The 23,721-nt window shown below is 39.4% G+C and overlaps 1 protein-coding gene across 4 annotated transcripts in view; it reads left to right on the top strand.

Annotated features, from left to right (window-relative positions):
- Positions 1 to 23,721, top strand: part of LOC106868582 (protein PALS1) — a 251,847-nt gene that overhangs the window by 178,265 nt on the left and 49,861 nt on the right. The window contains exon 1 of one of the 4 annotated variants that reach the window (XM_014913912.3): positions 15,432 to 16,129. The exons of 2 other annotated variants lie outside the window; for them this stretch is intronic. The gene's annotated coding sequence lies outside the window, so the exon portion shown is untranslated. Of the gene's footprint in view, positions 1 to 15,431; positions 16,130 to 20,789; positions 21,165 to 23,721 lie in introns of those variants that run through there. One more of the 4 variants, XM_014913913.3, reaches the window with a different exon arrangement.

Genomic DNA, 23,721 nt, shown 5'->3' with positions numbered 1-23,721 from the left:
GCCAGAAGATGGAAGGAGTCTGTTAGTGATTTAATGCCAATTAGTTGAACAACTTGTGTCTGAATTCAGTCCTGCGGGAGTGTCTGTCTGTGAAGCAGCAGCACTGTCCTAGTTATGCGAACAATATTCCATCATGGTTCTCACTTGAGTCTTGCAGAATGTCAGCAGTTGTTAAGGGCTGAAATATTTCTTCTACCACTGAAGAAAAATGCCAGTCTTTTGGGTGTTTGCTGATTATAACGTGGACCATTATCCATATAGTAACACTTTCGATATCAGTCCAGCTGACACCAGTTCTTTTAGTACAAATGTCTTGTTTTCAAATGTTCTCAATTAAAATCTTCCACCAAACCTTAGTCACAATTTATGTTCCTAACACTAGCTTAATGATAACTAAGTCATTTTTACTAAATTCTTTGTTAGATTTAAAATTAATTGAAAGAAACACAGAGAATCTCAAAATAAATATGGTAATGAAAGGATTAAGCTAGGTTAGGGGATTCACAGACTTAGGTGGGCAGCCAAACTTTCTGAGACCATCACACAGAAGTTCCCTGTTTATCGTGTTAAATGTTTCCATTAAAGTCACAGTGAACAGTGCCTGGTGGTTGTTCCTTGCATTTATCATGAAAATGCCTTATAGATCAAATCAGTTATGTTTCAGCCCCGCCAGAAACCATATTGTAACTTTGGTATGATGTTCTCCGACATCAACAGGCCCTTTTTCTTAAGGATAACCTTGGTCTGGATCTTTTTCTAAAAATGGACTCCTGACTTTTGTGGCCTTTCAATGTTATAGTATTTATTTCTGATTTCATGCTTCTGTGATGTAAAATGAAGAAATCTTGTGCATACATTATCACCTTTCTGGGAAAATCTCTTCTGGAATATTGTCTGGCCCATGAGCCAGATTGTGCTGGCAGCACTAACTTCACCCCAAGTTGGTGGGTAAGGAGTATTTCACAAAATTCTTCTGTGATTGCCAAATCCACTGCTTTAGGAATTGGTTTAAGTGATCTTTCCAGTGTTCTACTAAATTTGACAGGTCCTGTCTTTTAGAAGTGCTGTCTGATAACTGGTGCCATGGAACAGTTACCAAGACCATAAAGAGTCCCAGTTGCATCATGGAAATTGCATTTCATAAATGTCTTCATGCCTCTAAATGTTTTGGGCCTTTGCAGCTCATTAACCATTCTTCAGGGTGTGAAGGGCAGATTGGATCTCCCTGATTTTTGGAACATGTGATGAGGAACTGCCTAGAGTTGTTTTGTGGCCGTTGTGTATGTCATTCGGGAACTTGCTTATTTTGCAAGTTCTCATTGAACTTGCTTAGGTGATTGTTTTTTTAATTAGTTTATGGTTTCAACAGCAACATTAAAGGCTGTGGAACTTAAAGAGTACCATTTGTCATCCAATTTTTGAAATGATGAGGGCTGTTGAAACATTAAGTTTGAAAGTTAAGGAATGATGAAAATTCTTACAAATATTGGTAATTGATTACAGTAATTGATTTTCTTACTGTTTGGTGCTCTTCCGGGTTCTCTTAAGGTGGGGTGCTTGTACTGTGACCCTTGTTAATATCACATTATGATCTGTCCAACACTCAGCTTTCTCCATTGTGTGAGTGAACAGACCATCTTTGAGGTTTACCTCCCCTGACTATCTTGTAGTGTTTGGATCTAGTATATATCCCAGAGGGTCTTGTATTTATTCTTCAGCCAGAAGATGGTCTTGGTAATGGTGGAATCTGATGCCATTGCAGTTAGTTTTCCCAAAACTATGCTTTTCTTAATTTTTTCCTTAATCTTGCATTAAAATTAGTCATTAGGATGACTCCGTTTTCAAATGGTCGTTTAATTCTCTGATGACTGAGTTAATACAGACATACAGTATAATAGGACACAGCAACTTTCTGCAAAGAAAACACAGAAAGGCCTTAACTGCTCATTGATGCAAACTAGTGTTTTTGTCAGTTTAGATAGCTGACCATTTCTCATGGCAGAGTTGATGCCTTGTTTTTGTGATATCCATTCTCAAGGTAGCCTTCCAGACAAATGATTAACCCTCATCATCTTTAAGAGAACCGTCTTTAAATAGCCTGATCTCACTGAAGGCAACATTTTGTCCATTGTCGCACCTCAGTTCATTGGTTATGAGAGCTGTATGGTGCTTGGCTTGCTTTATTGAATTGTTTATATTAATCAGTTCTTGTCTGTTCTACAGGAATTAAGCTGTCTGATTTTTAGGTCACCATTTCTAGGCCTTAATGTGGGCAGCTCAGTTCCTAGGTGTAGAGCTACTCAGTCCCAACAGTCTGTCAGGGTCAGACCCTCCACCCCACTCTATTCCAGCTATCAATGACTGTTGGCCTTCCTTGTTGATGAATAAAGTTCTGACTAGAAGCTTGCAATGCATTCAGATTTTCCATCACTATCACACTTGTTAGAGATCAATAATCCATAATCCAGATTGCAGAAGACACCTGCATAATAAGGTTTTATATTGATGTTGAGTTTGCATATTACTGAGTACTTCACCCTGAAGGAAATATAGATAGACCCAAAGTTGGTTCATGATGACTGGTATTGCCTACCAATGTCTTGGAAATCAGTTTAAACTATCATAGATTGTTTTTCTCATAGGGTGTACTCTCTTAGCCTGTCTTCCTGGACACACCCATAGAATAGCAGAATAGTCACTGATAAAATTCCAGGGCATGTCCACCACCGTAGGCCAACACATTGTATCTTGAGGGACCTCCTGCTGCTCCAAGATTCTTCGTTGAGTTTCCCTAGGGCTACAAGCATCCATTTAGTATGTGTGGTATCAGGGAAGTCTAGCAAGAATCTTGGTCAAAGAGAAACCGTGGACTTCAGAGAAAACTCATGTACCAGGCTGCTGCTTCATTCCAAAACATGACCTTGGTAATGGCAGTGAGCTGTCGGGAAGACAATTGTTAATACTACTGCACCACACACATCATATCACCCTATATATATATATATATATATATATATATATATATATATATATATATATATATATATATATATGCATAGACATATATACTCACACATACACTTGTGTATATAAGTATACATATAAATACATGCACAGTTAAAAACGAGATAAGGCATAAATTTATCTTTTGTTTTTTTTACACATTTTGATTTGATTTCTATTGAAATATTAGTGAAATCCTACCAAAATCAAAGGATTAAAGAATGTGTTACACTTTAAATAAGGGAAATGGTATGCACATTTGCTCACACACATAATTATACGTGAATTTCTTTTTGTGTATATGTGTGTATATATGTAAGAATGTAAGATTTTGAATACATATTTTACTTTTTAATTAGGTTTCTAAATTATCTTTGTATATGTGTGCCTGTGTATATATATACTTAGGTCAAATATATATATATATATATATATATATATATATACACCCATATGTTTATAGGTTTCTATGTATGTGTGTTCGTGTAGATAGAAGTAATGTATGTATGTTTGTGTTTGTATGAATGTAGTACGTGTGTGTGTGTGTGTGTCTGTATTCTCTGATTATAACCTTTACAAAACATTAATCCTTTGATATTTTCAGGTTTTACTGACCTAGGTCATGTATCAAAGTTAAATCTGCTAAAGCCTATTAACATTTCAAGCAGAACTATTGTTTATACTGTTATGTTCAATACATACCTATCTATCTATCTATCTATCTATCTATCTATCTATCTATCTCTCTCTATATATATACACACATACACGAGCTCCTTTAGTTGTATGTAATATATAAACATGTAAACTGACACAATATGTGTGTATGTATATATATATGTGTGTGTGTGCATATATAAATGTATTTGTGTGTATATATCTGTATTTATACATATATCTGCACTCACACAATGTATACACATTTTCTATGTATATATATATATATATATATATTTATATATATAATTATATATATGTGTGTGTATGTGCACAAACATGTATTTACCCATGCATACATAACTTTGCGTATCTACAGACAGACTGGTGCATGCATGCATATATATATATATATATATTGATACAGTAACATATATTTGCATTTACACAAGCACACACAAATCCTGTGGTGGTGATGTTAAATTTTGTTAGAAGTTGGATGTTTTGTAATTTATCTTCGTAGTGTCATGAGGATCAGCCAATTTAGATTAATATTTGACAGTTGATATAATAAACATCCATTTTTTTTTGTCTTCTCTCTCTCTCTTCTACAAATATCACTCTTACTAGTCCCCCCTTCACAAACCCAGCACCTTCCCCACTCCCATATACACATCTGATTGAAGTGATTGTTCTTTTTTTTTTCTGGTTGTTTATTTAGATATACACTTTCTCCCTCCACCCCCACCTTCTCTTGCCTTTTGTGAGTTTTTGGTTTTTAATTCTCCATTTTGATTTTGTTCAATTAACGTAGCTTCCATTTAATTTGCAATTTTTGCAAAGAGGGAGCAGGGGAAGTCTCATTAATGGAATTCATATTTTAGGGTTGGTTAAATAGTTCATTAGTGACTGATTTATGCATACATACAATCCCCAGCCCCATTTACACACACACACACACACACACATCGTTAGTAGGGTAGAAACGGTGATTGCAAAGTGTCTTCTTATATTTGTTAGATTTCTATATGTTATATGTGGAATGTGTTATGTATTTAGTGCCAGATGTGTATGTATTTGTCGTTAGATTAATGCATTTAATATGCTTCTGTTTATTACTAGAGTCATGCGTGATATGCAGTGGTGGTCTGGGTCTAAAAATATTGGTTACCAAGAGACCAAGGGGGCCCACCAGCAACTACTAGGGGGCCCACCCACAACTACAATGTTATAATTTAATTTTTTTTTGTTTAAAGTATTCTTTTCAACTGTCTACAAACACAGCCAGGCTGAAATGATTAATGCATTCCTCCAGGAGTGAATAAAAAAATTCTCAAACTTGAGATACTAACATGGGTCCCCATCTAATGGCACAGGGGCCCACTTGCCATGGTGCAACCTGGCCCATCCATCACTGGGGATATGTATGTGTTTGGCACTGAGTCAGTCATCAACTTTTGATGCTTCAAAACTTTATTCTGCTATCTTTTAGTAATAATAATAATCCGCTCTACTGGGAGCACAAGGCCTCAAATTTTGGGGAAAGGATTAAGTTGGTTACATTGACCCCCACCGTTTCACTGGTACTGATTTAATCGACCCCGAAAGGATGAAAAGCAAGGTCAACCCTGGCAGAATTTGAACTCAGAACCTGAAGACAGACAAAATACTGCTAAGCATTTTGCCCGGCATGCTAACATTTCTGCCAGCTCGCTGCCTTAATAATAATAATAATAATAATAATAATAATCTCCATGGGTTAAAGTTATGACACAAAGCCAGAAATTTTGAGGGGAGGGGGTTAAGTCGATTACATCAACCCCAGTGCTCAATTGGTACTTAACTGACCCTGACAGAATGAAAGGCAAAGTCAACCTTGGCAAAATTTGAACTTGGGACATAAAATGGATGAAATGCTGTTCAGCATACTAACAATACTGCCTGCTCACTGTCTTACTAGTAGTAGTAGTAGTAATAGTAGTAGCAGTAGTAGTAATTTCAAGTTTTGGCACAAGGCCATCAGTTTCAGAGGAAATCCGTTGCGTTGACCGCCGTGCTCAACTTGGTCTATTGACCTTGAAAGAATAAGACAGTAAGGTGGGGGGGGGGGAACTGGCAGAAACGCTAGCACGCCGGGCAAAATGCTTAGCGGTAATTCGTCTGTCTTTACATTTTGAGTTCAAATTCTGCCAAGGTCAACTTTGCCTTTCATGCTTTCAGGCTCAATAAATCAAGTACCAGTTTCATACTGGGGTCCATCTAATCAACTGGCCCTCTCCCCAAAAATTTCAGGCCTTGTGCCTAGAGTAGAAAAAAAAAGAAAGAATGAGTGGTAAGGTCAACCCTGGTGGTATTTGAACTCAGAATGCAGAGTCAGAAGATATGCCTTTAAACATTTCTGCCAGCAGCTCCCTGCCTACATAATAATATTGAAGATCTGCCAAGGTCGACTTTGCCTTTCAGCCTTTTGGGGTTGATAAATTAAGTACCAGTTACGTACTAGGGTCAATCTGCCTGAAATTATGGGAGTGAGTGTTTGTTGGTTAGATTGACCCCAGTATGCAACTGGTACTTATTGTATTGACTCCCAAAAGTATGAATGGCAAAGTCATCCTGGGTGGAATTTGAACTCAGAGTGTAAAGCGTTGGATGAAGTGCTACAAAGCAATTTTGTCCAACTCTTTAAAAGTTCTGCCACCTTGAATGATGATGATAATAATAATAATAATAATAATAATAATATAATGATGATGATGATGATGATTTCTTGGTGATAAGAATTATTTTAAATTTGGAGACAAAGCCAGAAATTGTAGGAGAGGGAGTCAGTCACACTGCTGTCAGTACTTTATTTTATCAGCCCCAAAAGGATGAAAGGCAAAGCTGTCCATGACAAGATTTGAACTTGGAATGTAAAGAACTGTAAGGAATACCACAAGGAATTTTGCCTGATGCTCTAATAATCATCATCATCATTGTTTAATGTCCACCTTCCATGCTGTCATGGGTGGGGCTGTCTAATGATTCTGTCAATTCACTACTTTAATAATTGTTTCCAATTTAGGTACAAGGCCAATTGTGCTGAGGGAGATGGATTTAGTTGATAAGGTTTACCCCTGGACATGACTGGTATTTTATTTCATTCACCCCTTCCTCTTTCCCCAGAAGGATAAAATACAAATTCAATCTCACCTGGATTTGAACTCAGAATGTAAAAAAATGGAACAAATAGTGTAAGGGTTCTTGTCTGGTGCTGTGATGCAGGCTTGGGCAATCTGTTTCGAGAAGTAGGCCACATGAGACATGACTCATCATCAAGCCAGCCACATGAGACATGGCTCATCATCAAACCAGCCACATGAGACATGGCTCATCATCAAACCAGCCACATGAGACATGACTCATCATCAAGCCTGCCACATGAGACATGACTCATCATCAAGCCTGCCACATGAGACATGACTCATCATCAAGCCTGCCACATGAGACATGACTCATCATCAAGCCTGCCACATGAGACATGACTCATCATCAAGCCTGCCACATGAGACATGACTCATCATCAAGCCTGCCACATGAGACATGACTCATCATCAAGCCTGCCACATGAGACATGGTTCATCATCAAGCCTGCCACATGAGACATGGTTCATCATCAAGCCTGCCACATGAGACATGGTTCATCATCAAGCCTGCCACATGAGACATGACTCATCATCAAGCCTGCCACATGAGACATGACTCATCATCAAGCCTGCCACATGAGACATGACTCATCATCAAGCCTGCCACATGAGACATGGTTCATCATCAAGCCAGCCACATGAGACATGACTCATCATCAAGCCTGCCACATGAGACATGACTCATCATCAAGCCTGCCACATGAGACATGACTCATCATCAAGCCAGCCACATGAGACATGGCTCATCATCAGATAGGCTGATGAGGTAATTTTTCATGGCATGTCATTCAGAAAGTCCCTCAAGTTTGCAGTTTGACCACGATTGCTTTAATTTTTACCTACCAATTCAACATTGAGTTTTTAAAAATCAATGACTCCATAATCACCATCATCATCATCATCCAGTTGGGTGACTTGCCTGGACCGTTACAACTCTTCTGTGCCACATGTCCCAATTGAATGATGTGGCATGAATGTCTGGTTTGCATTTTAGTCACGTTGGTCTTTCACTGGCTGAAATATCTCAACTGCACAAGCAATGGCTACAGATGACAGCAGCAATAGTTTGTTGAACTGGTTGATCCTGTCTCTTAACACTTTGTTGAGTGTTCAGCCAATCAACATTTAGTGACACTCACCGTTGATTCAATAATATTCATTTACCAAAACAGCTCACATCTGCCATGTTGCATCCCATGATTTCAGGGTACCCTGGACTGAGTGGGTACATGCTGTTTAACACGTAGCTCAGACTTTGACAGGGTCTACTACTCTGGATCAGAGCAGACGTGGGAACAATAATGGCAAAGGGATGGTTCTACACTCTTCAAAACCCTGGAATTCCTGAACCAGATGCATTTTAAAACCCTAACCCAGTACAAATAATTTCTTAAAATACCTCAAAACTGTAAATTTGTGGGATCAGAGCAAGTGATTTCAGGTGCTTAAATAGTGCATATTTGGTAGTTATTTCATTAAGATAGGTTGACCCTGGTAGGGTATGAGAGCAAGGAAGGACTAAATGCTAAGCTACTTAGTCTAGATCAACCACATTTTGCACACCTCTACTCTACAGCCATTATCATATCTAAAAATGATAACAAACTATAAATAATGTCAACCTCTTATCACTTAATTGTGCATATATTGTTTCTTCATTCTTATGTTAGAATGTGTATGGCTCTCCCCCCCCTCTCTCACACACATATTAGGATATATGTATGTATGTATAAACTAAATGAAGATCAATGACAGTGCAGTACAGACTGTAAATATCTCAATAGCATTGTAATTTATTTGTGATTGGTGGATTGCGCAATCCCAAATCCTCAGGCATTGTGAACCATTGAATGTATATATATACATATACACCCACATGCACATGCATATGTATACACATGTTGATATATATATATATATATATATATATATATATATATCAGTTAAATGTCCCCAGTCATAAAAAAAAAACCATGCTCAGAATGAGTAATAGAGAAGTTATATTTTTATATATCATTGAGTAGTACATAACTAGTCCTGTAACTGGTCAGTATTGCCCGGGTGCAATCGTGGGTGCAAAGCCAGTGGTAACATTCTGACCAGTTATAACCTGTAATATATTCGTTTCTACTCTAGGCACAAGGCCTGAAATTTCTGGGGAGGAGGACAGTTGATTAGATTGACCCCAGTATGCAACTGGTATTTAATTTATCGAGCCTGAAAGGATAAAAGGCAAAGTTGACCTTGGTGGAATTTGAACTCAGAACGTAAAGACCATTTCACCTGGCGTGCTAATGTTTCTGCCAGCTCACCACCTTCATAACCAATAACATACTGCTTGATGAGATATAAACACACATGTACGCACGCACATATATATATATATGCTAGAAGTAATTGTCATTTATGTTATATTACCTCACTCTTCCAGAAGCTTCCACCCTTCTTTGACCTAATACTCTATTTAAGAAACACAAAGAAGAAAAATATTAATGTCTCTCTCTCTCTCTCACTGACATTTATAGTTTGTGTCATTTGATTTGGTATAATGCTTCTATTTCTTTTTATATTGTTAGCACAATATTTTCTTAGATATGTGGCATAGTTATAGAGATACTATTTGGTAGGTGTGTCAATAATTTGACAAAGGCCAGAATTGACTCAACTCCATACTTCTGTGCCACATTATTCAACTCTATACAGTATGTAGAAAAGGAGTAGGTAGTAACTCTATAAGATGTACCCGGTGCAAGCTATGGACACATAAGAGGTGCAGCAACATCAAAGGCAGGTTAACTAGCAAGTTAGTTTTTGTTTGTGGCAGATGTTCAGGTGCAATAAAGACTGCAAACAAACAGGAAACAACTTCTATCTCATTCCAGGGTGAAAAACTAGAGGTAGTCGATAGCTTCCGCTATCTGGGTGACCAAGTTAGTAGTGGGGGTGGGTGCGCTGAAAGTGTAGCTGCTAGAATAAGAATAGCCTGGGCAAAGTTTAGAGAGCTCTTACCCCTGCTGGCGACAAAGGGACTCTCACTCAGAGTAAAAGGCAGACTGTATGACGCATGCGTACGAACAACCATGCTACATGGCAGTGAAACATGGGCTGTAACTGCTGAGGACATACGTAAGCTCGCAAGGAATGAAGCCAGTATGCTCCGTTGGATGTGTAATGTCAATGTGAATACCCGTCAGAGTGTAAGTATCTTGAGAGAAAAGCTGAACATTAGAAGCATCAGTTGTGGCGTGCAAGAGAGACGATTGCGCTGGTATGGACATGTGGTGAGAATGGAGGAGGATAGCTGCGTGAAAAAGTGCCACACCCTAACAGTTGAGGGAACCCGTGGAAGAGGTAGGCCCAGGAAGACCTGGGCTGAGGTGGTGAGGCAAGACCTTCGTACATTGGGCCTCACCGAGGCGATGACTACGGACCGAGACCTTTGGAAATGGGCTGTGCGTGAGAAGACCCGGCAAGCCAAGTAAGATCGTTGCCAGTGCCCCTGGACTGGTTCTTGTGCGGGTGGCACATGAGATGCACCATTTTGAGCGTGGCCGTTGCCAGTACCGCCTGACTGGCTCCTGTAGGATTTTCGAGCGAGATCGTTGCCAGTGCCCCTGGACTGGCTTGTGCGGGTGGCACATAAAAGACACCATTTCGAGCGTGGCCGTTTTCGTGCGGGTGACACGTAAAAGCACCCACTACACTCTCTGAGTGGTTGGCGTTAGGAAGGGCATCCAGCTGTAGAAACTCTGCCAAATCAGACTGGAGCCTGGTGTTGCCATCCGGTTTCACCAGTCCTCAGTCAAATCGTCCAACCCATGCTAGCATGGAAAGCGGACGTTAAACGATGATGATGACGATGATGATGATGATGATGATGATACATTTATGAAAACCTCTGATCTTTTATCTCTAGTTTTGAGACAAACTTCTGGTTTTAAAGTGATCTGAATTAAAACCTTCCATCTAGATTTCATGTCAATGTATGTATGTCATTATTCAGTTTAATTTCAAGATTTCTTGTCAATAGAAGAAGAACCGGTTTCTAACCTAGATCCAAGGCTCCTTCATTGGAATTTCACCTTCAACAACAGGGTATTTTTGTTTGTTTGTATGTATATGTGCAGATTTGTATGTTTTATGCATGTATTGTCATGCATATAGTTGCATATCTAGACATGCTCATATATATTTAAATGATAAACTTCTGTAAAGTTTTACAGATTTTTACAGTTCCGGTGATGGATTGGATCTGTAGTCTTTGAATTAGCTTTCTCCTTTCTGGTTTTCAGAAGCCTAATTTCTCAAGATTGGAATTTAGGCAGTGTGTTACATATCCCAGGGCCCCAATAATTACAGGTATAAACCTGAACTTGTAATCTGGATAGAATAACTGCAGATTTCTCAATAGATCAGTATAGATGTTCTCTTTATGTCAATGTATGTATATATATGTATATGCATGTGCACACAGGTGCAGGTATGGCTCTGTGGTAAAGAGTTTGCTTGCCAACAGCCTTGTTCTAGTTCAGTCCTACTGCATGGCACCTTGGGCAAGTGTTTTACGAGTGTCTTCTTCTATGGCTTTGGGTTTATCAAAGCCCTGTGCGTGGATTTGGTTGACAGAAACTGAAAGAAGACAGGTAGAAAACTTTTTTGTCCTAGACAAAACCTTACCAAATATTTAGTAGATCCTTGGCTCCAGCCTTTTTTGCACCGTGGACTGGTTCCAGGCAAGACAATTTTTCCATGCACCAGTGGATCACCACATAACAAAACACAAAGTCCATATCATCATCGTCTAATGTCTACCTTCCATGCATGCATGGGTTGTACAGTTGGTAGGGTTTTTACGACTGGATGCCTTTCTAACACCAACCACTCTGCAGAGTATACTCAGTGCTTTTTACGTGACACCAGCACAGGCCAGGTTAGTTTTGGCATGATTTTTACAGCTGGATGTCCTTCCAAACACCAGCCACTTAACAGTGTGGACTGGGTGCTTTTTATGTGGCACCAGCACTGGCAAGGTCGCCAAGTATGTATATAATTTGTTACTTATATAATGCAAATGTAGTTATTACATTCCGTATTATGCCATTTATTTCTACCATAATTACATTGTAATATATATATATATATATATATATATATATATATATCAAATACATGGCTCAGTGGTGAGAGCTTTGGGCTCACAATCATGAGGTAGTGAGTTTGATTCCCAGATTAAGGTGTGTGTTGTGTCCTTGAGCAAGACACTTTGTTTCACATTGCTCCAGTTCACTGAACCGTAGAAATGAGTTGTGATGTCACTGGTGCCAAATTGTATTGGCCTTTGCCTTTTCCGTGGATAATATTGGTTTTGTGGAGGAGGGGGGGCTGGTATGCATGGGCGACTGCTGGTCTTCCATACACAAATTTGCCCAGACTTGTGTCTTGGAGGAGAACTTTCTAGGTTGCAATCACATGGTTATTCATAACTGAAGGGCATCTTTACCCTTTAACTTTTTATGTGCTGGTGACGTGTAAAAAGCTCCTTTTGAGCGCTGGGCCTCATGGAGGCAATGACAAATGACTGAGGCCTTTGGCAATATTCCATGCTTGAGAAGGAAGACTCATCAAGCCAAGTGAAACTGTAATTGTGACAGATACTGGTGTCATGCAAATGGCACCTGTGTTGGTGGCACATAAAAGCACCCATTATGCGCTTGGAGTGGTTGACATTAGGAAGGGCATCCAGCTGTAGCAGACCATACCAGACTGGAGTCTAGTGCAGCCCCTCAGCTTATCACTCCTGGTGAAACTGTCCAACCCATGCCAGCATGGACAAATGGATGTTAAATAGTGATGATAATGATTATGATGATAGTACAACTCAAAATTAAAGAATTTATTCTTTTTGTGTGGCTCAGTACCAAATGACCCATGACCTAGTGCTGGACCACAACCCACTAGTTAGGGACCATTATGTGAGAGGAAAAATGACCATCTGGTATGTTCTATGCAGTTGCTGTGTTTTTACAGTAGTCAGACAGACAGACAGACAGACAGACAGCAGAAACGTAATTCCTTTACAAGTCAATTCAGAAATCCAGATTTGTCTGAAACTAATTCCTATCATCTATGCTCCTAACTCTGTTGAAAGTGGCATTAATGATACAACATTCAGTTTCCTATTCCTTAAATACTTATGGTTCTGTACTTGGTAAAAACAACAATAAAAGAAAATCAATATTTCATTAAAAAGATGGGAAAGCAACAATAAGCATGAATTCTGCAGCCAATTCCGTTTCCAATCTTTGTTTCCTTCTTTCTTTATTTTATCTTTTTTCCTTTTCTTTTAAAGGGTTAGTTGCATAGTATCGAATATTGGCCGAATCTACTTTTGGTTTGGCATTATTGTGTTTGAGGAGATTCTGCTGTTGTTGTATTGTGAAAGCAAATGTATTGTTATGGTCGTTACCGTTTGTGAAAGGTCTGCTTTAGAATATTGTCATGTGCATAAATCAATGTCTTCAACTAATTGAAGAGAGTGACTGGCATTTTATACCAAACATTATTCATGCAATGGCTGACCTTGTTTCAGACATTCTCACCTCAACAGTAACAAATGAAATATGAAACAATAGTCAGCAGGAAGAGCCTTATTTCTTTGCAGACATGGCTGTTTGGTCAAGAAGCTCGTGTTGCAACTGTGTGGTTTCAGGTTCAATCCTACTGTGTGACACCTTGGGCAAGTGTCTTCTACTACAGCCCTGGTACTGACCAATGTCCTGTGAGTGGATTTGGGAGATGAAAACTGTGTGTGTGTGTGTCCCCGTCCGTCCCCACCCCCAGAACACTTGACAACCAGTGTTAGTTTGTTTATGTCTGCATAACTCAGTGTTTTGGCAACAGAGATCAACCAGATTTTAAAAAAAGAAATAAGTCCTGGAGTCAATTTGTTCAGCATGGATGGATGCATATGAAGGCATGACCTAGTTGTTAGGGTTTTGTAGCCATGCTCATTAGTGTGTGTGTGTGTGGTTATGTACCTGTGTGCAGATATTGGTTTGTTTCTACAAAATCTGTGCAGACTCAGTCATGGCTGAGTGATTAAGAAGATTGCTTTGCAATCATGTGGTTTTCGCTTCCGTTCCATTCTGTTGCACCTTTGGTGGTAAGTGGCTTCTGCCAAAGACCCGAGATGACCAAAGCCTTGTGAGTGAATTTGGTTGATGGCAACTGTGTGGAAGCCCTTTGTGTGTCTTCTTCCCAACCATGTCGTTTTGGGTTCAATCTCATTGCAGGTGCCTTCTATAGCCCTGGGCCGACCAAAGTCTTGTGAGTGAATTTGGTAGATGGAAACTGTGTAGAAGCCCATCGTTTCTGTGTGTGGGTGTCTTTGTATCTGTGTTTGCTCCCACCTTCCACAACTTAACAACCAGTGTTAATTTTTTTTTTACGTCCCCGTAACTTAGCAGTTAGGCAAATGAGAAACCGATAGAATAAATACCAGACGTACAAGAATTTACCAAAATAAGTACTGGGGTCGATTTCTTTGAGTAAACCCTTCAAAGTGATGCTCCAGCATGGACGCAGTCCAATAACTGGAACAAGTAAAAGATAAAAGAAAAATATTCACGCAGGTAACCATCTCTCAAATACCGTATCGACACACCTCAGTCGATGTGTATTTATGAAATTATATGATTGATTTCTTCAATTAAAAAAAAAGTCGATTTCATTTTGAGAATCTTGTGTGCGCACATTTTTTACTTTGTGCGCTATTTGTAAAAAGTGTGTACGCGCACAAGCACACAGCTTGGAGGAAAACCTTGGTCGTGTGTAGACGTAGACATCCTTTCGGTCCTCCTACCTTTGACCCAGTGGAGCATCCTGGGTGTGACAGCTGCGGAGAGAGAGAGAGGGGGGGATAGAGCTACACCAGCATTCGGTTGATACTCATTTTCATCTATTTATACAGGAGCAGTGTTAAATGAAGTGCTTTGCACAGGGACACAACACACTGCTTGCTCCAAGAACTGAACCTACCACCTTCTGATCATAAGACGAACATCCTAACCACTTGTTTCGATTCTTGATTATCGACCACTTCCCATAACGTCTCTTCATTAAGAGAGCTGTCTGTACGCGCACGCACGCACACACACTATTTTGTCTCTGTAACAAATCGATTCCTAAATGGGTTTCTACATGGCCGCTCGACCTGCTAAAAATAGTAGCCAAGACCACACTGAAATCATGCAAAGAAGAACGCGTTGGATAATGTGGTCCTCGGAGAAAGACAAAATGGAATGGTCACGGTTAGAATGCCTTTGCTCATTAGAGGTTTGTCTGCTCGATCAGGGCAGACTCTCCTCGTCTCGTCACCAAACTAATAACCAATCGCTTAGAGAAGCAGTCAGCCAGTTTGGTCCTCTGTCCGCACGACTTAAGTGCGGAAGTGTGTCACTTCTGGTGTGTGTGTGTGTGTGTCATTAACTCTAAGCATGCTTGTGTGTGTCTGCATACTATGTACATGTGTGCGACATGTGTGTACGTGTTATTATCTGTGTGTGTGTGTTTATCTACGTACGTGGTGGTGGTGGTGGTGGTGGTGAACTGGTGCCGTTATTCTTCCTGCTGGCTATATTACATATCTTTCTGTCGCTTGTCTTCCACTCGCTTACAAACACACACGCACTTGCTTGTCATTGTCAAATGGTGGTTTTGCTACTGCTAAGATACCCCCCTCTCTCTGTTTCTTCTCTCTCTCTCTCTCTCTCTCTCTCTCTCTCTCTCTCTCTTGTTTGGTGACATCTCCAAGACGCCAAAGATAAGTGCGTGATTAATGCAGTGCACCTTCCATCGTGTGTATCTCGTGACGTCCACTAAAGCCGCTCTCCGTATCATTTCATTTCCTCTTTTATTGCCTCTGCTAACTCTGCATGTGTATGTTCGTATGCACCCAAGTGTGTGTATACATGCTACATGTGCGTGCAGGTGTGTATGTATAAATCTGCATGTGCTTTCGTATTTCTGTCAACGGAAACATTTGCTAAGAGCACCTGATTGCCATAGTTTTACTGTTATTGTTCATCTCTCTCTCTCTCTCTCTCTCTCTCTCTCTCTCTCTCTCTCTCACACACACACTGTATTTATGTCTGTCTGTCTATCTCTCTCCTCTTTCTCTCCTCTTCTCTCACTTATGATTCGGCTTCGTTTCCCCACCACCTTCTCCCTGGAGATGTAAAAGCCACCAAGGATCTGTCCACAAGACAGGCATGTTCCTCCTCGTGGTAGGTAGTCCTCGTTTACTCGTTTTCTTGAATGAAAGAAAAATGAATATATTGTATATTTGCTTGGTTATCTTTATGTTTTTTTACATCTGTTTTGTTTTTTAGTCCGTTATTGTATGCGACACATACACACACAATCTTACTATCGTCGTTTTGTCATCTTCGTCGTCGACTCCATACGAAAGTGATTAGGTAAGGGTTGGGGAGAATTCCATCATTTACCGATGATGATGATTTATAACGGAGGCAAAGTCTCCAAATATTTAGGGCAACAAGTACAATCGATCAGATCGACCTGGGTACTTCGTTGATGTTTGCCTTTTCTTCTTTTCCGGATCAATAAAACAAAGTGAATTGTGATAGAATTCGAACTCGGAATGTAAAGGGGCATAACTTTATTAAAAGGGCAGAATTTTGCCCGCCACTTCCGAATTTCCAGAACCCACTGCTCATCATGACCATGGCGATGATGATGATGAACGTTATCGTCGTCATCGAACATGAAGCACAAAGCCGCAAACTTTAGCGGAAAGGGTATAGTCGATTAATTCGATCTGCACTATTTGATTGTTTGTTTTATCGATTTCCTACTCGGATAGATGAAGATCAAAGTCGACAGTAATAGAAAAACCACAAATTTATGGGCGAAATGTGTAACCGATCGAATCGACTCATTTTCGTGCCCGGTGTTTTAAGATTTGTTTATTTATTTATTACTTTGGTGTTGGGTTTTAATTTGGAAGGAACTCAACATCGACTCCGGCAGGAATTGAACTCGGAACATAGAAGAAAGAAACTAAATTACCACGATTCATTTTATAGTCTGCATATTTTCTTTCTTCCATTCTCATGGTTACAGAAATCGAGAGATGGCCACACATTTGAGGAGAGAGAGAGAGAAAGCGGTTGATTTTAAAAAATTCTTTTTTTATGGTTTATTCTGAAGAGGAAGGGCATCGTCCATGACTCTTTTTAAGGTCTCGGGACTGGTAGGAGGGAGGGAGGGAAAGTGAGAGACGAAGTTGTCCTTAGCTCGGGTATCTGGTTCGGATGTTTGCCATAGTGAAGACTCCACTAAAGGCATCTAAGGGCCAGGTGGCAGGGCTAAACCAGGCGTTGGATTGTGTCGCTACATAAGAACTTGATACTACTTTTATTTTGTCTACTCTAGAATTTATGAAGGTAAAGTCGATCCAGACCGGATTCGAACTCAGAGCTTACGGTTACATACGTAATCAACTACCTGCATTTTACCCGTCTTTTTACCGATTCTGCCAATCCACTGATTGCTAAACATTGGTAATGTTAGTAAAGAATAGTAATGTCTGTGGGGTTTTAGTCCTGATTGAGAATGATTATAAGGAAAGGCATTTCAGCCGTAATCATCCTATCTTTTTCTTATTTTAAGGGAACCCTGTTATACATGAGCTAATGTATCATTTTCTATGTCGATAAAGTGCAATTTTAGGGTAATTTGGCTGCTATTTCTAACAGGTCGAGAGACCACTTAAAAGCCCACTGATTGGTTTGTAATAACAGTGGCTTATAGTATTGGCACAATGCAACGTATTTTAGGGCACATCTGAAACTGTTCCTTGGTATATAACTGGTATTTAAGAATGATTTCCCTAGCAGAAATTCATCTGCCTAACAGTTAAACAAACGAAACACTGCATGGGTCTAGTGATAGAAGGGAGTTTAACTCTATATCAGTCCCGATCCAGTAAATTTTCACTCAGAGGTTCCATATGTGGCCATCCCTTCGTTTAATATGTCAGGAACTACATTATCCAAACGCACCCCTTTTTGAGACGGTAGGGTATGATTTGCGAGGTATTTTGCTGCTATTTCTAGCATGCTGAGCGACTGTGTAGTGGATCTCGCATTAGCTCGTCATTGTTGTTTATCTCCGGGTCAACCCTGATCAAATAGACAAACTTATGATCACAGACGTTCCAGCTTCGTGACCATCACGTCACTTTATTTCAAGCTCACCGTCTCCCTTTTTTTAAGACAATAGGGTGTGACTTAAAGGAGGTTTCTCCCTCCTCTTGTGGTGTACCTCTTGTTGTCGGACGCTAAAATAAACCATTCTCTCTGAGATGGTGATTAACGATTACTAACATTTACAACTGCCGAGGGCGTTGCAGTGATAATCAGTGGAGCGTCGGACAACAAGCCTTGCTGGTACTTACGACTCTTTTACGTTCTGGTTTCAATTTTCATCCTTTCGTGATCGATAAAATAGAGGATCCATTCAAGTACTGGACCCCATATAATTCAGCTTAAACCCCACTCCCCCAAATTTGAAATATTGTGCTTCTTAACTACTACTACTACTACTTGTGTGTATGTGGTGGTGGGGGTTTATTTTATTTCATTCTTGATCAAGAGGTCCTATGACAAAAGGCGTTCTAGCCTTGATCTGCCACAAAAGAACCCCTTTTTATTTAAATTAAATTTTGCCGCGGACCAAAAGCATTTGAAAAGTCTGTCTTACCTCAATAAACTGTTTTATTAAAACCAATCTACACTCGGTTTTCCTAGTTTCATTTCTGTTTTGTTTTCATCGCTTATCCGGGAGAGAATGGGTAGCTATGCTCCATTGGCAGGGCCTCCGAGACTGGTGAGAGGGAGAGAGGGGAAGAAAGGAAGGAATCTTCAGAAACGGAAACTTGGCCTGTATCTTACCAATAGAACGGACTCTGCTAAAGGCATCCAAGATCCTAGGTGATGTTGTTAAACCGGGCAAACGATTAAGTCAAGTGCTTGTAAGAGATATGTAACGTTGTTATACATTTTGTACTGCAACCTTTTAAAATTTCGCCCTCAGTTCACAATTCGCTTGTGTTACTTTTGTGACCCCCGCCCCGCCCACTACCGCCAAGGTTCTGCAAACCTCAGGTTGGAAATTGCTGGTGTTTAATTACCTTCATTGGCTCGTATGTATGTAGGTGTTGTATGAGTATGTTTAGGGAGTAAGGTAGACTGTAATGATGCATTGTTTACGCTTAACCTGACGGTTTAACTCCATATTGTAGCTATTATGCAGTTATAAAGAGATTATTTATAATATTACTGCAATAGTGTTTAGTAACCCATCCCGACAACTTCTCGAAGTGGGATTGAATGTGAGAAAACACTCCTTTTCCAATTGTCAAAAGTAGCTGTAAATTAATACCTGTGTTCATGATTTGAAATCTAAAATAGGTTCTGAATGTTTCTTCCAATGAGGGACTGTTTTTACTTCTTTTTTTTTTAAGTTGGAGTCGGCTGTCTTCTCTATTTTGGGAACCTATGAGATGCGCCAGATCAGTTAACTCATCGCTCAAACCGATCCGATACGGTAGCTCTTACATTAATATGGATTTTAAGCTACTTAAAAAGAGATGTAGTATAATTTTGTTAAACGGAAGTTTAATTAACTAAGCATTTTTCTTTTATTTTTTTCTGAATTGTTTAACTACTTAAAATCTTAACTTTTCAAAACATGCAAAGTTTGAAATTGATTTTTAAAATCCAATCACCAAATCAGAAACAATTTTGTACATTGCAATTTGTACAATTTCTTTGCTTTCTGCAATGAAAAGTAAAAGTGGAGAGTAAAAAGTTTTGTTAAGTGTAATCTTAACTCTTTCTTTTTCACACAATGCTTTCAAACCATAAGTATTATATTATAAATCGTACAAAAATCTCTTGATTTGCATGTTAGTGGTGTTTACATCTTTTTAAAGATCGTTTTAATTCTATTATTGCTACAGAGACATTATTTCCCAGGAACATAAATATTAACTCTAATCTGTAAATACATATAATACAGCTTGCATTTGAAGTGTATCATGACATTTTGTATGCAATTGTTAATTATATTTTCATTATGAAAAGAAAATTAAAAATGCAGCATAAATGTATTCAATATGTATTTCTTTTGCTATTTGCTAGAATATTCTGCGAATAGATCTGAGATTTCGACCTGCTATTCTTGTTTAAACTTCAGGCCGATTATGATCAAGACCATTCCAGTCGTGACAACCCAGTTAATTTATTTAAGACAGTGTATATACAGCTTTGTTATCCAACGTATCCTTTTTATTTAAGACAGTAGGGTGTAATTTGAACAAGATTTGACCGTTATTTCTAGCAAGTCAGGCGACACGTAGAAGCATTATCGACATATGAGTAGAGTCAATCTACTTTCGGCCCTCGACGTTCTGGGATCAAATCCTACTTGCGTTTACTTTATCAGTTCTCAAAAAGGTGAGAAGTAGAATAATTAGCAGATACTATTTAATAACTGTACTGATTCACTGGAGTATAACTTTCACATTCGAACAGGTAACATCAAGCAGTTAAAAAAAACAACTCATTTTTAGAATTACCCTACAACTCGCCCTTTCTCTGTTCTTCCCCTTCTTTATACATTTGGTCATTGACCTGATCAAACGGTAAATAAGTAAATAAATAGCCAGTTTATAAATTGGTTTTTCTCTCGTCAGCCTTGACTGGTTTGAGGCAAGATTTGTAGGTAGCTAAGTAGGTTGGCTGCGGTTTAATTAAAAAAAAAAATCTAGTTTCTGCCATCTTCACCGTCTCCACCTTCGCATGTATGTCTTCCTGTCTGCTTGGTGATCTCCAGATGACCGACTATATTTGATATGCCTACAATGGCTGCAGGAATTACACATGCTTCCCATGCATTAGTACTCATTCTAACGTAAGCACATTACCATGCATGTGAGAGTTTGCACACAAACCTACGTTATGTATAGACATATAAAGCATACTGCCTCTCTCTACCTGTCCACCTCTTTCCCGCCCTCTCTACATAATTTACTTACCTACCATTCTACTACCTAAAATACGTGTGACGAGGAAAGCAGAGGGCTAGAAATAGCAGCAAAACCTTTCATTCAAACCTTGAAGAGCACATTTGATAAAGGAGGCGATCTTAACGGTAACAACTGGAAACTCCGTGAGCTTGGATGTCTGGAAGCAGGGCTGAGCCGACGCTAAACAACCACATTTACGTGTGAAAGTAAATATACTAATTATACTATAATGTGTAGATGTAAATACTCTAATTTTCTTTACACACACACACACACACACACACACACACACACACACACACACACACACACACACGTTAGCACATGTTCTGGCGTATGCAGAGGTCGATATGCTTGTACTTTGAGAGACATACATATGTGCATAAGTTCAATATCATAGACATACGGATGAGTACACACGCACACACACAGTCACGTACGCATACACGCACACACAGTTATATACGTGTCAAAAAAAAAACCCCCACGTAGTCGCTCATTCAGCTAGACATAGCAGCCAAAATGCTCTCAGTCCACAGACTTGCCATCTTAAAAACGGAAAGGGGCGTTGAATAATGTAGCCCTGTTTATACCGTCTGAATAAAAAAATAAACAATCTAAGAGAGAAAAAGGACGAGGGTGATAAAGGTTGAATGGGGGCCACGATCCTAGATCTGCTCAATCAGAGCTGAATAACGATTACAAACATATACGGGGGCACGTGTTCACACACACACAATCATACAGGTGTGTATGTGTGTGTGTGTGTGTGTGTGTGTGTGTGTGTGTATATATATATATATAGAATTGTTAAAGAGGACAACAAACGTTAAGGCAAGGCAAACATCTCGAGTCATATACAATACTGTTATTGGAAAAAAAATATCGTTATTCTTTTTTCTTTTACGAAAAACATAAAAACGGAGATGTACACTCGAAGAAGTAGACTGATATATATATATATATATATATATATATATATATATATATATATATATATATATAATATATTGTTTATATATATATATATATATACAATGATCCGAGCAAAATAAAGTTCCCGCATCTATGTGATTGTTTAATTTGCTGGATATAGCAGCTATACGTCCTTTAAACTGCATTCTACTTTACATTAAAGACGAGATAGTCTCACGACGTGAATGACTTTAAATTTGGCTCTGCTCGATCAGAGTTTACTTTGGGCTCAACAATAACAACAATTACACCAACATACATTTGCATTCGTTTATTTGTTTTTTTAATAAATAAACATTTCTGCAACACACAGACATAAGCATTAAGCTTTGTTTTTCACCTGCACATGTATACAAATGCACACGTCCATATGTAGACAAGTGCAGTCTGAAACCAACGGACACATGCGCACCTAAGTGTCTACCCCCATCTAGGGCCGTCTGAACAGTATTGTAGCCCCTCCACGCCATGGCCACTTAGTGCACAAGACCCTATTGTGTTCACTTATTGACAGCAAGCTCCAGCATAGACAGGTCAGGTCTGGGCTTCTAAACCCCTCTGAGGGTCTCCTAGTAAATGCCCCGTGTGACCACGCCCTAAAGCGACATCCCCCCCCCCCCCCCATCCCATCACATGGATACACAACTTTGTTGTCCAGTTAAAAAATTATTGATCACTGACTGTATGTCCAATACCTTGTTGCAGCCTTAATCATAGATGACCACCCCACCCCCACCCGCGTCCCTCTTATATTTATTCAGAATTATTTCAACTTCTAAACCCTTAACCCCACTGACAGTTCTACGCTTCATCCACTTCCCACAATGATTCCCCTTTTCTGCCATCAGTCAATATCGTCTTGCTTAACTGTCAGTCATCTCACTCTTCATCAGTCAAGGTCACTTCACTCACACTCAATCAGGGTCACCACACTGTCTCTCATTGCTATCTCACAGCCAGTTTGTGTCACCTCACTCACCATCAGTCAATGTTCATTTTTTTTGTCAATCAGTGTTGTCTTATTGACTGTCAGTCAGTGCCAACTCACTGTCATTTCATTGTCATCTCATTCATTACCAGTGAGTCACCTCACTCATCATCAGTCAGTGTCATCTCATTGATTGTCAGTCAATGCCCCCCCTCACTGTCACTCATTATCATCTTGCTCACTGCTAGTCAATGTTAATTCACTTGTCAGTAGTGTTTTCTCACTCACCATCAATCGTTATCATTTGATTCCATGTCAGTCAACATCATCTTACTTGCCATTAGTCACATGTCTCCTCACTGGCTGTTGGTCAGTCAAGTTCACCTTACTCACAGTCATTAATCACCATCTCACTTGGTCATTCAGTGCCCAATTTACCTCTGGTCAAGGCTACCTCTTTCACCATCCGTTATAATACAGCATACTCTCACATGGTGTCAACGTCCCCTCATATTCTTGCTTGCCCATTGGTCAGTGTTACCTCATTCACTGCCCATCAATCAATTCAGACACCATCAATTAATGCCACCTCATGCCGTAAGTCATTACTCAATGCTGGGCCAATCATTGTAACACAATATCAGATCATTCAGTCAATCAACATCATCTTATATCTACATTCACCATCACTCAACATCTCAGTACCCCCCTTGCTCACCCCCCTCATCACTTGCAAAATCCTTACTCTTCCTTCTCCCCGCATTTGGCATTGCTACTCCCTATTCTTCATTGTTAATGTTTCTGCAGCTTCTTAATTACATTAATGTTAATTCATTCAGTTCAAAAGCTAATTCTCTGAT

The sequence above is a fragment of the Octopus bimaculoides genome, chromosome 11, assembly GCF_046866305.1.
Source record: "Octopus bimaculoides isolate indiv1 chromosome 11, ASM4686630v1, whole genome shotgun sequence".
NCBI classification, from domain to species: Eukaryota; Metazoa; Mollusca; class Cephalopoda; order Octopoda; family Octopodidae; genus Octopus; species Octopus bimaculoides.
This window is presented reverse-complemented; position numbering and strand designations above follow the sequence as displayed.